Here is a 17,702-nt window from a genome sequence, read left to right as displayed (position 1 = left end):
GTTTTAGTCCTCCCCAAGAAAAATTTAAAATAAAAATAAAATGTAGGCCAACTAGAATTAAATGATATCTGTCCGTGACTTTGAACAGTAGCCCTAGAGCTCCACTGTGTTTGGGTGAAAGGGAAGTTGAGGGGAAGGAAATGCAAATGCCAGATGGAAGAAGCAAGTTTGAAGAGGCTCCTTGAAGTTTTATACAGATGTCCCAGTGATTCTCTACAGCTGAGTTCTTTTGTCTTTTAAATGATGGATTAGGAAATTAGTTATAATTGTACTTTGAGGAGAAACAATATTAAAGGAACATGTTTAGTTTTTCAAAATGGAGAAAATTCAGCAAACTTTAGGCAAAGATCAAGAAGCTGTAACAAATTCAGTAGGAAGCACATTTGCCAATATGCCTTGGGCTTGTGGTTGCTGACTTTATTTTTCCCTCTTGCAATGGGCTAGAGAGCTTTCCTCTGCTACTAATGATGCTGAAATTGCCAAAGTCCTCCAACTAACGAAATGTTTGGAGACATTCTAGGAGAATGAGCATGGCATAGAAGTAAAACGTCAAGGGCTATTGCCAGCTCTGGGACCCAGAATTAGTTTCCCCACCAGACCTCAGAGTCTCCCAGGGTGGAGCTATTTGCCTGCAATCCACATCCTGACAGCTGGGCACAGAGACTCCCTATGTGTCACTGTCTCAGGGGTGGAAGTTAAACAGTTTACAGCTGCCTTCACTATTTCACACCACAAACGTATGTGGTGTTGTGCTGGCTAAGTAGGGCTGAAAACTTCAGGGTTATATAAATAAGCACTATGATGATGAAAACTACTGCTTATCATTCTAGCTACAGGGTCTTTATGATTAACAGCCTCAATCATCCTAACTTCCTACAAGTGCTGCGGGGTGGCACAAAGACCCCATTAGCAGTCCTCAAGCTGCATATTTTCCTAGATCACTTTTAGGCCACTGACCAAAGGGGTAAAGATGTGAGAAATGACCTGGTTTTAAAAGGAGCCCTTCTATAAGTTGAATTCACTAGTGGAATTTCATTAATGGAAGTTTCTTCTTCCAGGGAAAAGCAGGCGACTAATTAAAAACAACATATTGTAACTGCTCCTCCTAGAACACTCTAGTAGTAAATTGTGCTCCTCTGGTGTCGGATAAATCGTTGTTTTCCTCTAAAAGCTGTCACACAGTTTTCGAGATTACCCTTGAAAGTTAGGTTTGCATTTATCTGACAGTGGCATTTATAATATGTGAACACCTTGAGCAAAACTTTCTGTCTACCAACTTGGTAATTTACCTTTTATAAACTCGGTTTCACATCAGATAGTCTAATGCATTTTGCCATTCATTATAGAATCATGTCTAGAGGCATATTCTTTTCTGGACTGTGTCAAGCATCTCAGCAATCTTGTTTTAACCTGAACATACCACTCCAATACATTATAACATAAAACGATTTGGAGGGTGTCAAGACCACTTCTGCCTCTACATATCTTCTCTTCCCAACTTAGTCTCAAACACTTATCTTCCAGAGTCTCACTGGAAGTTTCTATGGGACTGAAACAGAAGTACATTACCTGGAAGGTCACTCTATAAACAAACTTACTCTATGGAGTGGCTGGGTGGCTCAGTTGGATAGGTGCCCAACTTCAGCTCAGGTCATGTTCTCACGGTTTGTGAGTTTGAGCCCCACATCGGGCTGCATGCTGACAGCTCAAAGCCTGCTTGGTATTCTCTCTCACTCTCTCTCTCTCTCTGTGCCCCTCCCCAACTTGTGCTGTTTTTGTCTCTCAAAATAAATAAAACTTAAAAAAAGTAAAGAATGTCTCATTTTCATAACTTAGCAATGCAACTAACTTCTGAAGTTTTTAAGCAAAATAATAATAATAATAATAATAGGATTTTTAGATGACGTTTAGCTATCCTTATGAAATTACTTCAGATAAGTATAGTGATAGTACATTGACTTAATATACAGTAATATAATATTTTAGAAATTTCATTGTGTAACAGATTGAGACATAAACATGTGTCACATCACTATAAATCATTCAAAAGCCTATAACAACTTCTGACGTTTCTTAAAGCTCTATTTCCCTGTAACTTAGAGTTTTAGGTTTAATTATAGATCTATGATAAAGACAGCTGTAGCAGTTTGCCATTTTGATCTGCCTCAACTTTTTCTACTTTACTGATGATAGATTCCTCATTCCCGTAAGAAGTTCTTTATGTATCTGGACTTTATTCGTTTTTATTACAGAACAATAATGCATTGTATGTATATACAGCATTTTGTTTCTCCATTCAGCTGTTGGCGGACATTTGAGTTGTTTACGCTTTTAGTTGTGCCGTACTGTTTCCTAGTTTTTTCCTAGTTTCCTGTTTTCCTAAGTTTCTTAAGCTTTTTAAACAACCAAACTTTTCCACATCTGCTGCACCATTTTAAATTCCCGCTATCAATGTACAAAAGGGCATATATGTTTGTAATTGTTATATCTTCTCAGGTCATCCTTTTGTCAGTATGTAAAGATCTTTCTTCGCCCTTGTCATAGGTTTTGACTTAAAATTTATTTTGTTTAATATTAATCTAGCCATTCCAGCTCTTTGTTGGTTACTATTTGCATAGAATATTTTTTCCATCCTTTCATTTTCAGTCTCTTTGTGTCTTTCAGTGTAAACTGAGTCTCATATAGACTACATGTAGTTAGTTGTATTTTGGTTTTTGTACCATTATGTGAATCTTTGTCTTTTGACTGGAGAGTTTAATTTTCATTCAAGGTAATGACAAATAGGGAAGGACTTATTTCTGCTATTTGACTATTTGTCTTTTGTATGTGCCTCATATGTACTTTTTGTCCCTCATTTCCTTCATTACTGCCTTCTGTTGTGTTTAGTTGATTTTTTTTATTGAACCATTTTGTTATCCTTCTCATATTTTTTTCCTGCATAATTTTTAGATATTTTCTTTGTGGTTACCATGGAAATTTATTTAACATCTTAAACTCATAACAGTCTGGTTCAAAATGATACCAACAACTTTAACAGCATACAAAATTCTGCCCCTATACAGCTCTGACCCCCCCACCCTGCACCTTTATGTTGTCATTGTCACAAATTACATCTCTACCTATTATGTGTACAAGAGCTTAGATATACAATTATTCATATGTCTTTTAAATTTTGTAGGAAATAAAGTGGAGTTACAAACCAAAACTACAGTTAATACTGGATTACATTTATGCCCATATATTTAGTAGAGATCTTTATTTCTTCATATGGCTTTGAGTAACTATTTAGTGTTCTTTCATTCCAAATTTAAAGTCTATTTTTTTGAGACAGGGAGAAAGAGGGGGAGAGAGAGAGAGCACACACACACGTGCACACGGTACGAACAGGGAAGTGGCAGAGAGAGAAAGAGAGAGAGAATCCCAAGCATGTTCTGCTGTGGGCACAGAGTCTGACATGGGGCTCAATCTCAAGAACATGAGATCATGACCTGAGCTGAGATCAGGAGTCAGATGCTTAACCTACTGAAGTACCCAGGTGCCCCTAGTGTCCTTTCATTTCAGTCTGGAGAACTCCCTTTAGCATTTCTTGTAGGACAGTTTAGTGGTAACAAACTCCCTCATTTCTGTTTATCTGAGAATGTCCTAACTTCTCCCTCATTTTGATGGACAGTTTTGCCAGCTGCACAATTCTTTTGTTCACAGGACATTTAATATGCCATCTCACTGTCTTCTGGTCTCCATGGTGTGATAAGAAATCCATTGTTAACTTTCTGAGGATCATTTGTATGATATACCAACACTATTTTTTTTTTTAAAGATGCTTTATGTAAGATTGAACATTTAGTGGCAGAATTAAAAAGCTGAAAAATTCTGGAGCTAGTAATTTTTTTTTTACTTTGTTGCTTTTACTCTTGGAACACGGAAGTAGCAGGGGTGTTAAGTAAGGTCTCAAATGTTTTCAGTTTGGAAAGACTATACCTTCACAATCAGTCCACACCCCTGTGTTCTGGGAAAGACTAGTAGCCCAGCTATATAAAAAGTTCTACCCAATGCTTTTTCAAAAAATACACTTTTGTCTTGATTAGTTTAATTATTTAAGTGGTAAAACCTTATTGCCAAGGTCTTCGTGTATTACTGAGGAAAATGCCAAAGAATTTTTTATTTTAGTTTTACAAATATTTGTACATGTTTGCCGCATATGTGGATGCTAAAACGTTGTTATTTCTAAGCAAAGTTTAATTTTGGCATTTGAAAAAATTAGAAACATTTATCAAAGATAGCCTTTATTATATAGAATGAAAGGAACAGCTTTGAATCCAAATGACAGCCCTGCCTTAGTTTAAAGCTAGGTTCTCTTTTCTGCTTATTATGGATCTTTGATAAGAAATACAATTGCTGAGAAGTCTGTTTTGCTTGCTGTTTGCTATGAGCATTGTGAGACCTTTCCTGATTGTAACCCGCTGTAGAATGGGCTGTAAAACTTCCTAAATGTAGTCTGATATGTAATGGAATGAGTGATTGTATACAAACTAACCGGCATTTCTCGCTTCTGTAAACTTGCTTGCTTAGCACATTCCTCACCTACCCCCTTCCCCCTTTCTTCCTCCCGCCACAAGTAAAAACCTCCCCTGTGCTATTTGTCTCTGTCTATAAAAACGCTATACCAACCCTAATCGTGGCCTCTTGCGTCACCGGCGACGAGTGCGCAGAGGACCAGGTTCGAACCTGCAATAAACGACCCTTGCCGCTTGGCTTTGACTTAGGACTCTGGTGGTCTTTTGTGGGAGGTTTTGGAACTTCAGGCATTACAAGAATATATAATAACTATATATATAATATATAGTTATATATAATAAATATATTCTATATATAACATATAGAATATATAACTATATAATTATATAGTTTTATCAAACATATCAAACATATATAGTTTTATCAAACATGATAGTTTTATCAAACATATCATCAAACATATATAATATATATGTATATATATGTGTATATATAATATATATGTATATGAATATATAATAACTATATATAATATATAGTTATATATAACTATATATTCTATATAATATATATAGAATATATAATAACTATATATTATATAGTTTTATCAAACATATCAAACATATATAGTTTTATCAAACATATCAAACATATATAATATATATGTATATTTAATATATATGTATATGAATATATAATAACTATATAATATATAGTTATATATAATAACTATATTCTATATATAAATATATAGAATATATAATTATATAATTATATAGTTTTATCAAACATATTATGATTATATAATCATAACATAGGTATAACAGTATAGCAATTATATTTATCATTTTATTATACATAAAGCAGAGAGTGTTACTGTATTGTCAGTTAATCTCCACTCAATTGCATTAATATAGATCAAAGAAATTACATTATATGTTCCACATCTACTCACATTTTCAGATCGTTTATTGAATCCACAAATATTCATTCAATGTCTGTCGGGCCAGCCCTGAGGCCTGTTTGCACTCACACCCATTCTTCCTTTGTTATGCATCCCAGATTGGCTGTGTTTACTTGAAAAGGCTCTGTGTTCCTGCGGGGGCTGACTCACTGGGGCAATGTTTCCCAGGTTCCTGGATAAGCTGTGTTCCATTTGGGTGGGTCAGTGTGTGACGCTTACAGAAGATGGGAAGGCGATGGAAAAGATGCTAAGGTATTCCTCCCTCAACTCTTTCTTTCCATTAGGATCTCTATGCCTCCTGCTCCTGCTGGACTGGACAGGCCATCAAGGGTTCAGCTTCTGTCAGGTCTTACTCCTAAACTCCAACACATAGATGGCATTGCTGAATTTGACAGTAGTATCTTTTGTTGAAGAGATGTAGGAGAAAGCCTGCTTGGGATCAATAATTGAGAGAATGAGATGAAAGGAACTGGAAACAAAGCACATAGACAACTGTCAGGAGTAGTTTTGATGTAAATGGGGAGACAGAAGTTGGGTGGTAGCTGATGAGGGAGCATAAGGCAAGCTGACAGTCAACACCCCACCCCTGCCCCAGGTGGGATGTGTGCGGTATTCCTCAGGCACTCCTGGCTGCCCAAACACATTTGCCCCAAAACAAATGGTTAACTGATAGAGATCGTAGTCCTGCAGGACCTAAGTCTCTATCACCCCTCCAGAGTGATGTGGGAAACAAAAGCAGAAGGAAATGGCGATAGAAGTAAATTTCCTTATAACCTACAGCCCACTGACAAATATTGAGGCTGGCAGTGTAAAATGTTTCTCCAGGAACTCCTTACTGTCTTAATGTTAATGCTTTGCTAGAGGGAAAAAACAACCTTAGCTTGACAATAGCTAGGCCTCCACTAATGGGAGTCTTCTTTAGCATATGAAAATCTCAATACAAACTTCCCCTGGACTTTATGACCCCCAACCCCATAGTATATAACCAGTCTCTCCCCATGGTCCCAGGACAGCTCTTCCTGCCCATGGGTCCTGTCCCCGTACTTTAATAAAATCGCCTTTTTGCACCAAAGACATCTACAAGGATTTTTTTATTGGCCATTGGCTCCAGACCCCACAAACCCCACTGTCAACCCCCAAAAAAACCTCATCAGTAGCTACCATGAGATAGATATAAGACCAAGAGAAAAATATAGGAGAAAAAAAATAGATTTTATTTTGATAGGGATGATCTGATATAGAGAGAAAAATTAAAATTTCCTAAAAAGAAGGGAGAATTGATAGAAAAAAAGTCCTTGATTATGTGAGTTTTAGGAGGGTTCTGCTGTAAAAAGGGGGCATGGACAATTTATCTGGACACTGGAGTAGCAGGTGGGAATACAGAGTGTGTGGGTACTCACATGGGCAAGGTAGTTGACAAAACAGCAATTTTTTTTGGACTTTTTTCACCACTCAGTGAGAAATGATAGTTAAATAAAAATATATAGAATAAATCTATTATGCTACCATATTTTAAGATTAAAATGTTTTATGAAATCTCTAGATAGAGCTTGAAAACAGCTATGCAAAATTTGCTTCAGATAATTAAACAGATAAATAGAAAGATTTGTGTGTGTGTGTATACATTTGAGATCTACATGTCACAAGTGACCTGATATATTTATATCATCTAATTTCACAATATATCAATCTAGTCAGAATGTACAATTAAAAAATCAGAAAATAAAAACAGAGAATAAACTTAAAAATTAAGAATTTTGAAGAGCAGTAATTATTTTAAAATCTATATTTTCTTTTTTAAAACAAATTGAAGAACTTACATGTCTAATTAATAAAAAAATTAATTTGCCACCTCATTTGTGTCTCATCAGAAAAAAATATTACTAGTTCTAATATTACCTTAAAAATGCCAGATGGGGGCAGCTAATGCTAATTAGCTTCATACATTTTTAAATAACTCACAATTTTAAATATTGAAAGATTATTTTAGGATTTTGAGCAACCAACTTTGTTTGCTTTTTTCACTATGTCATACTAAATGCATTTCTTAAATTGCCAATTGCTAAATAATATATTTTTTTTTTCTAAGTTTCTTACTTTTAAGAGAGAGCAAGCAAGCACAAGTCGGGGAGGGCCAGGAAGGGAGGGAGAGAATCCCAACCATGCTCCATGCTGTCAGCGCAGAGCCCTAGTGGGGCATGAGCTCACCAACTGTGAGATCATGACCTCACCAACTGTGAGATCATGACCTCAGCCGAATCAAGTCAGACGCTCAACCGACTGAGCCACCCAGGTGCCCCTTGTCCTCTATCATTATCTTATGATGTTATAGAACCTGGCCTGGATCACCTGGCAGAAGAACCAAGTGGCACTTGGAGATCTTGGAAGACAGGAGGTTTATTTCCAACCGGGAGCCTCAGAGGAGATCACTCTCCAGAGGTCTGAGCACCCAGCGCAAGCATGGGGGCCAATTTATATAGTCTGTTACTTCTGCATTAGTAATTTGGCATGGGCTGCAAGCAAGTGGAGCAGGAAGAAGAACCTGGAAGGGGAGTTGTCAGGTGGGGACTGGAATTCCCCTATCAGTGCTGTCAGCCATCTTATAATGTAATTTTTCCCTATCAATGAAATAATCATTAACTTCATGTAAGGATATCAATCTGGCCAATTTGGAAAATAGAATGATTTCACTTATTCTAAATTAAGTGATTTTTCAAGAAGAGTCTATGAAAGCTTCCAAAGAAGAAATCAGATATTATGACCATTAGCTATTGGTCATTAAGACCAATGCTTAGCAGTAGTCCAAAGCAAAGCATACTCTAAGCTATAACTGAGGTATTATCTGAAATATTGATAAGTGGTTTACATTAAATATCCTTCAATATGTCAAAATGTTTATATGTATTTTTATGTGAACCTTTATTTATAAAACCTGTCACACAGTTACATGTGTATCTGCATGAGTACACATGTGCGCGTGTACACACACACACACACACACACACACACACACACATACTACAGAGCCCAGAGGTTTGAATGCTGCCCAGATGAGAACCCTGACTTGTATGATTGATTTGGAAAGTTTTTGCTTCATACATGTTTGGAATTCTGGACAGAACAGTATAATTATTCCTGCTTGGAAATAATTCTCAGTATATTGAAAGAATGAATAAATAATTGAATTTAGAGCAAGATATAGCGACAATGTATGTAAGACTTTGGATGGGCATGTATCGATCAGAAGAAAACTTTGAGACTCCGGTAATAGTGCAAGTAAGTTTGAGGTTCATATATAGGGTCAATGTATTTTGACCAATAAGCATCCTGGGAACCTAGTAAGGGACGACACTATCATAGGAATATATTGTAAGTTGATTTATTCTAAATCCTATAATTTAAAGAAAGTACCCACTTTAGAATGCACCAGGATATCAGAAAAGATAGTCCTAAGACGGAGTCTTGATAATGGATGGATTTCTTCCTGGATTCACTCTCTTTTCTCTCGAACTTTTTCTACCCTGGCTAATAACTAACAAAGACTGGAACAACTTTTCCCTCCTTTTATCTTAGGAAATAAGTGTTTATCAATATGGAGTGTCTTTTCATACAATGATGAATATATGCTAGCACAAAATTTAAAAAACAATGATGCAAGAAATTGTGTTTTAAGTTACTAAGCTTGTAATTGAATTTGAGGATCATCCTTTTGTGTCTATAGCATGATATTTGGACGTTGTATGTTCTTGGTAATTACATAACAGGCTACGATGAGTAAAAGTAATGAATGACTTCTGAATTTTGTGTGAGTCATTAAAACAGAGATAGTCTACTATGAGTAACTTAGTCATCTAAAAACTTCATGGTTTGACATAAAAACCTAATTTGTTGTATCTTATTTTAGCAGGAAATCACAGTTGTTAGTATAATTCCATAATATATCCTGGAAATAGTTTCCTTGCTTATGATAATATATGAGCTTGACTGTCTACTTAATCAATTATAATTATACTTTATTATACATATATTTTTCTTTTCCCCAGGAAATTTCTCTTATCAAACCATGACAGATGTATGCTCCATGACTTACCAATTAAAACTTTATGTGAATATATTGTAAATATGATAGTTAATTTTTCCTCTTGTTTCATTGAGCTAGAAATAAGAATATTACCTAAATAGTGTACTTCTATGTTTTAATTTCTTAAACTAATTATCTACCAATTTGAAAGAAAATGTGTAGGGAGGAATAGTACTGAGATTGTTCTTTTTTCATTTCACATTTATAATTATTCATGCATTTATGTGCATAATCTTTGGAATTCTGACAACATATTAGTTTTTAAAACAAAGGCATTGCATTAATGTTTTTTCCTTCCTTTTTTGAGTTATAACAACGTCTAGCACCTATATTTTGTTAAGTGTTAGTCACTTATGCTAGCACTTTACCTACATTTACAGATTTAATCCTCATAACTCTTTGAGCTGCTCAGTGTAGGTTGTGAGCAGATCAGCAGCCTTTGTAGCAAGCATATGAGGTCTACATGGCAAAGAAGTGAGGGGACTATCAGATAAGGACTGATGCCCTCGGTTCAACAAGCTCTGAGGAAATGAATCATGCCAATCATCTTATGAGTCAGCTTGAAATTGTCTTTTTCCAAGACGAAGCCTTTAAGTGAGATCGCAGCCCCGACCAACACTTATATTACAGATTTGTGACAGATTCTGAAGCAAAGGGCCCACCTAAGCTGCGCCCAGATTCTTGACCTACAGAAACTTGAGGATAAAAATATATCTTATTTTAGGCCACATAGTTTTGGGGTCACGTTTTATATAGTAATAAATAATATATAAATCAACCCTGATATTATGTGGGAGGTGATTACACATGGGTATGAATAATGGACATGGGAAACACTGGGGTCATCTTGATGGTTGGCTGCCACAGTCCATCCTCTGTTCCTTAATTATTAATAATCATTCCTATATGCAAAATAAACTCACTCCATCCCAAGGTCTCCAAAAACCTCTAAGGCCTCCATTAGAGCAACAGCTCAAAATCCAGAACCTTGCCATTTAAATGAACAACAGGTACAAATGAGGCTCCTTATGTCCTATTCCTCAAGTTCAGCTCCATGAATATTCTCTTTACTTAATAAACTATTGAGACAAATAATCTAACCCCTGCACATCCAACATGCAATGGAGAGACAGAAACAGGACAACTAATATAAAGATTTTTGTTTGTAAAAGGGGAAAATGAGGTATATGAAGGAGTCACTGGTCCACCACAATTTTGAAATTCAGTGGAGTACAAGTTGGAATGTCCTTGATTAGATCTTAAGCCCTGTGAATAATTAATTCTCCATGATTTGAGATTCTGCTTTCTTTTTGAGCTCTTGGTTCCATTCTGATTCAACCTTCTTTTTTCATAATAGATAGCATGCATTTGCAGTAGAAGAATATTCTTAGCAACTTACTGCCAAAAGAATATGGGGAATTCAGATCTGGTTTTTAGTTTGTACTGTTTCTCTCCATTACAACATCTCAGATGATGATGTTTCCACAAATGTAAAAATATCTATATATCTATATCTATATATCAGTATGCTGGTCTTCTATGAATCTTGCTACAATTTATCCATTAGACAGGGATTTTCAACTTTAGTACTATTGGTATGCTCGTTTTGGTATTGATATTTGCTTGCTGTGTTTGTGGGGACAATATGTATATTACAAGGTGTTTGGGAGCATACTGGCCTCTCCCCACTAGGTACCAGTAAGGCTTCTCCAAGTTATGATAAACCAAACAGTTTCTTGACATTGTCAGAGATTATGGAGATGGAGGGGGGGGGTCTACGGCCATACCACCCTGAACGCGCCCGATCTCCTCTGATCTCGGAAGCTAAGCAGGGTCGGGCCTGGTTAGTACTTGGATGGAGATGGAGGTGGGGGCAGAATTTCTCCTCCTTGAGAGTCATTTGCGCTAGACAAAAATTCTTTAATTTCTTTTTACCTTGAGCTTCTTCTGAGATGCTTTAGGGACAATACCTTTATTCTGCTAATGAACTTTATTGCTCTTACTTGGGATCTGTGAGATAGACCCTTAATCTCTTTAGGGGAACTTTTATCTGAATAGTACTTTAGACCATTCTGAGATCTAACAGAACATTTTAGAGCCACACCTTGGCATCATCAATGAATCATATTTTCCTCACATTGCCCAGGATGTGATCTTTGCTTGGAAGCCATTTCTTAGCTATAGCATCATTCACTGCCTGGAGAAACTGAGACTTTTTAAAAAACTATCACGTCATGGCTCTTTTTTCCTTATTAGCCATTCCTTTAGTTCATCTGTCTTCTCTCATTTTGCTGCAAACGGCAAAAAGAAACCAGGTGTTAAACACTTTGGTTGGGAGTCTTAGCAATTATATCATCCAGTTCATTCTGTTGCATAACAAAGCTCCTCTTTCTTCCACTTAACAATAATATTACCTCCCTTTACTTGGAACCCTCACCCACAGCCTTATCAAAGACCGGGAGTGTTCAAGTAATAGCTTCTTCAAGGCACTTCCGTCTTTAACTAAACACTGTCTGCAAGGCCCTCTTCCCAGTCCACAGCACTACTATCATTTTGGTTTTTGTTACAACAGCATGCCATTGCCAGGTACCCACGTATTACTTATTTTTTGCTACATAAAAAATTACCCCAACTTAGCTGAGCGAAACAGCAAACATTTATCATTTTAAACTTTCTGCGTGTCAAGTGTTCTGGCAACAGCTCTGCGGGTTGGTTCAGTCTCAGTCTAGCACATGGCTGCAGTCAAGGCATCAGTTGTTGCTTCAGCCATCAGCTGAAGGCTTGACTGAGTCTGGAGGGTCCGCTTCCAACCTTACTTCCATGGCTGTTGGCAAGAGGCCTCAGTTCCTTGCCGCATGGGCCTCTGCATATGACTGCTCACATTATGTCTTCCAAGAGAGCATTTGACCCAAGAGAGAGAATGGGTTCAAGACAGAAGCCACAGTGTTTTATAACCTACTTATCTAAGTAGCATATCATCACTTCTGCAGTATCCTATTTGTCTTGCAGAGCAGCACTGGGACAGTGCATTGGGACATCACACAGAAAAATGAATTCTAGGAGGCTGGGATCCTTGAGGGCACGGGGGACGTTGGCTATCCATTACTAGAGGGGAATCATAGAATGGAAAAATATTGAACTCTGAGAGCCCAGAATGTAGTAGGCAATAAAAAATATATTGAATGAATGAATCTTTAATGAAAAAAACAGCCATTGGGAATTTTGTTTTAATTTTTCTTAATACTTCTAGGTAAAGCGCTGTTAAATGACATATCCTAATATTTTCCTCTGAATGACTTATTTTACTCTTACTACATCCTAGGATAGTAATAATAATACATTTGTGAAGCATGATTTCTTTTGTAGAGAACCTGTTATTTATTTTACAAAATTAATTATTATGGATATCTGGCCTTTTCCAAAATTCTTTCTGACATATATTTAAATTGAGTCCTAGATATTCAAACTCCTATTTCTTCTTTCTGTGAACTGAATTTGTTTTTTATGGTTTGGATATTAATCATAAATTACCTGATCCATTTTCATTTGTATGTATTTTATCTCTTAAAATATATTAAATTTCTTAAAGACACGATGACTGTTATTCATCCATATATATCCAAAATAATTGAAATCAGGATCCAATCTGAGACATCTGTTTTTGCATGTCCGTTGCAGCATTATTTTAATAGCCAAGGTATGGAAGCAACCTACATGTCCATTGATAGAAGAATAAAGAAAATGTGGTGGATATATACAATGGAATATTATCCAGCCTTAAAAAAAGGAAATCCTTTCATACATGACAGCCTGGATGAACTTAGAGGACGTTTTGCTAAGTGAAATAAGCCAATTCCTGAAGGACAAATTCTGCGTGGTTATATGAGGTATCTAAAATGATAAACTCAGACACTCAGAGTAGAATGGTGGTTACCAGAGCTTGGGGAAGCTGCTGTTCAATGGATATATAGTTTCAGTTATATAAAATCAATAAGTTCTAGAGATCTGTTGCACAACATTGTGCCTGTAGTTAACAATGCTATATTGTGCATTTAAAAATATGTCAAGAGGTTAGATGTCATGTTAAGTGTTCTTGTCACACGCATACACACACAAACACACACAGTGTGTATGGACATGAAATAAATAGGCAAGTTCTTGGTTCCTAGAATCTAGAAATTCAAAATGTGTTTTATTTTCTTGCAGTATGAAAATATTTTGCCTGAATTATTATGAAGCCAGCTTCAGAAAGAGTTCACATAAAGTGAAGATATTAAACATAATTTCACAAAGAACTCTAGGATTCCTATTCAAATATACTGGTATAAAATCAAAGCAAATAGAGCTAAATAAATAACTGGAAAAGACAGCATACAAAACTCCTTAACATCCTCCAAGAAATTAATAACACTTAAAAAAAGAGTTGCTCAACAAAAAATCTGGCCCCCAGTTCTGATGAAATGTCACAAAAAAAGAATCCTTAAGAAAAATGTACTTTTATATAGCACAGTTAAGTGATTTTTTTGAATCAAATTTCCAGATTTCTACCAATTTACACATGTATGCATTTGTAGTAAAATTGTGACTTAACACTTCTTGTCTTTTTATCAATTGCTGCGTTGATCATAAAGTGTTGCCCATTTTTATCCAGAGATAGCTATACTAAACCCTGAGTAGGATCAAATAAAAACCAGACAACCTTGAAGGTGGAGGGAACAGAATTCTCTGTAACACAGGACCATGAAAATTGGATTCGACCTAATGGACCAAGAAAACACTTACTAAAAGTAAAATGGTATTGAGATGCCGTCTCAAAGGGATTAGATTATTCAGAAGACCCATTGTTTTGGGCTAACAACTCTACATTTTACCAGCTTCCCCTTCCTTATTTCTTGAACAAAATCTAGCTTTCTTGAGACCAGTTATTATGTGTATAAAATTTGATAAAAATATTTCAAATTAAAATAGAGTAACATAAAGTATTGAACCTATATTTATTTGTACAATATAAAGAAAATGCATATAACATCACATACATTATATAATTATATATAAATATGTACCAATTATTATAAAAAAGAATCTCACTTTTTATTGTTTACCAAGTGAGATGAAATCTACTTCCCCATATATCTCAAAGCAGAACATATCGGTGTCTTTTCCTATCAGTGCACTGAACCTTGAAGCCATAATTCAATAGAAAAGGGGATAAAAATCAATTGTGCAGGTATGTGCCAAGATAATATAACTACAGACAATGGAGAAATAAAGTGAATCTTTTCTATTATTTGTAAATAACTGTCAGTTTATTACACACTTAATCATTTTCCCCAATAAAATATTTTACAAAAAAAATTTTACTGATAAAAGCTTTTTTTTAAAGTATATTTTATATATTTTACACAATGGTTTCCCTATGGAGTATCGTTTAAACAATTCATAAGGTGTAAAAGAAATGGCTTATAGAAATGATGAAGTGCATTTTTGTTCTGTAAGATCAAATCTGTTTGAATAGAATCATGTTAATTAATCCACTCTCTCTTCACATGGTAAACTCAAAACTGAAACTATTAAATCAGTCTACCACATAACTCATTGTACTATGTAAGATAATAATTAAATAATTGAAGGGCATTATTTGGTACCGATCACAGACAATTTACAGGGCAAAATACATACAACAATATTTTTACTTGTCCCTTAATAACACTGTCAGTAACCCATAAATGGTGATTTAACAGCTTTGCAGAGGCTCATTCATGAAGAGCAGGAGTAATGTACTAATAAGAGCTTGCTCTTTTAAAAGAATGGATTAAATGGCAATGCCTGTGATTATATCATAATGATTAACTTAAGTGAATCTAATGAAGCATATAGTGAATTCTTAATATCCATTTCAGGAGGAAGTGGGTTACCCTAGTCTACTTTGATCTCACTATGTTCAAAGTTTATTCTGCTAAAAAAAATTGTATGTGGTTTTAGAGATGAAAATAATCAGGCATCATGTGGAACAAAACTGAAAAGTGTAAAATAAACGTTTGCTGGCATATTTATTCAGGTTTCCCTGGCAGACGTTTTCTTATTCTCCAGCGGTTCTTTCCCACATTTTATCTTATTGAATCATCTTTCCTGTCCAAAGGCACATTTATATACATGAAGTGAACGGACATGGACTATCTTAGCTCTTCATCTCTGCTATTTAAATGACTAGCACCAATCACTGCATGACTAATTTGGTCTTGGTAGTTGGTAACCACTGTGAAGACTTTTTTTAATTAAATTTTTAATTTTAATTCCAGTATCGTTAACATACAGTGTTATATTAATTTCAGGTGTACAATATAGCGATTCAAAAATTCTATACATGTCCTCAGTGCTCATTATGGTAAGTGTGCTCTTAATCCCCTTCACCTACTTCACCCATTCCCCCACTCACCTCCCCTCTGGTAACCATCAGTTTGTTCTCTACAGTTAAGAATCTGTTTCTTGTCATTTTTTCCTTTGCGTGTTTGTTTCCTAAATTGCACATGTGAATGAAATCATATGGTATTTGTCTTTCTTTGGCTGACTTGCTTTGCTTAGCCTCATTTCAAACAGTGACAGTATCGTAGTCATTAAATGTTCAATTCAGATTTTACTCTTAACTGACAAGGAATATGTGGGGGGCAGTGGCTAATGTCTATAACCAAGTGATTTGCTAGTTAAAATAAGCATAGGCTACAGACGGGAATAAAAGTAAGGTTTATTTTTTTTCCCTATTTTGAGAAAACATATTATTTTGTGATTGTACAATAGACCCATTTATAAGAAGCAAAAACAATTATAAAACAATGCATGTACATGGTAAGAATTTAAAATAATACAAAAAAAGAACAAAACTTGCCTTCATAACACACTAAAACCCTACCTTCTAGAGTTTACAGATACAGTTCTTGTGTGTACTTACAGAAATACACACACACACACATATATGTGTGTGTGTATATATACACACACACACACACACACACACACACACATATATATGTTGAAAACACACATATTATGCATACTTGTATGCATACTTTGTCTTACTTAACAGTGTTTTGGAGATCATTCCTTAACAGTATGAATAGATCTAGCATGTTTCCATTATACTGTTTAAAACAGTCTATATTACATGGCTATACCTTGAAATAGATCTTTCTTGATTCCGTAGGATTCTGCTTACTCTCTGTTAACATCGGAATCCTCCTTGTCTCCCCTGTCCTCCCTCTTCTCCTCATCCTCCCCCTGTTCCTGCTTATCCTCCATTAGGTCAGTTACAATCTCACAATTCCATTACCTCACGGTGACAATAGTGAAAAGTAAGTTATTTGTATTTCTGTTTATTGTAAGGTTGATCAAAGCAAGTTATGTTGAAAGAAATTTATTCCACCCAAGGGAATGAAAAAGATATTTTACTTACGGTGTATTTTTGTTTATACATATGTGTACACACACACCAATAAAGGGAGAGAGATTGTAAGTACAACACAGTGGAGTGTTTTAAAGATGCTTTCCAGAGCAAGGCAGTTATGTTTTGGTAATCCTGACTAAATGAAGGGAGGCAGGCAGCTATAACCCTCAAGGTTATAAGACAGTGCTCACAGTTTCCACGGAGGAGCATCCATGTGGTATATGGTGCCTGGACGACGTGGACAATGGAAGGAAAACACAGGATATTGAGTGAGATGTTGGTAGCTGACAGAATCTGCAATAGCCTTCAGTAGTCATCAGTGCCGGGAAGATGCCAGCTTTCCAGTGAAAGAAGTGTTGACCTGTAAAAGTGGTAATTTTAGGGACATTGAGTATCAAGTAAGGCAACGTTTTTAAAGCTACTACTCCAGGCACAAATTAAAAGTTGCATTAAAGCAGATTTTTGTCCTAAGAAAAATCACTTGAATGGATCATTTTTGTTGTTCAGACTGAAGAGTAAGAAAAATCACTGAAAGGAAAAGAGAAAGAATGTTTTGTGCCTTAGACTTATAGAATTTGGGATACAAAGTGAACCACTTTGAAATCTTTGATTATTCCAGGGCCATGATGGTTTTGCATGCAGTCTTCTAGAACTTTTGTAGTTTAAGCTTTCAGTGTAGGTGATCATCCATTTTGAATTCACAT

The sequence above is a fragment of the Panthera pardus genome, unplaced genomic scaffold (genome assembly GCF_024362965.1).
Source record: "Panthera pardus isolate Hobbes unplaced genomic scaffold, ASM2436296v1 HiC_scaffold_1, whole genome shotgun sequence".
Taxonomy (NCBI): domain Eukaryota; kingdom Metazoa; phylum Chordata; class Mammalia; order Carnivora; family Felidae; genus Panthera; species Panthera pardus.
This window is presented reverse-complemented; position numbering follows the sequence as displayed.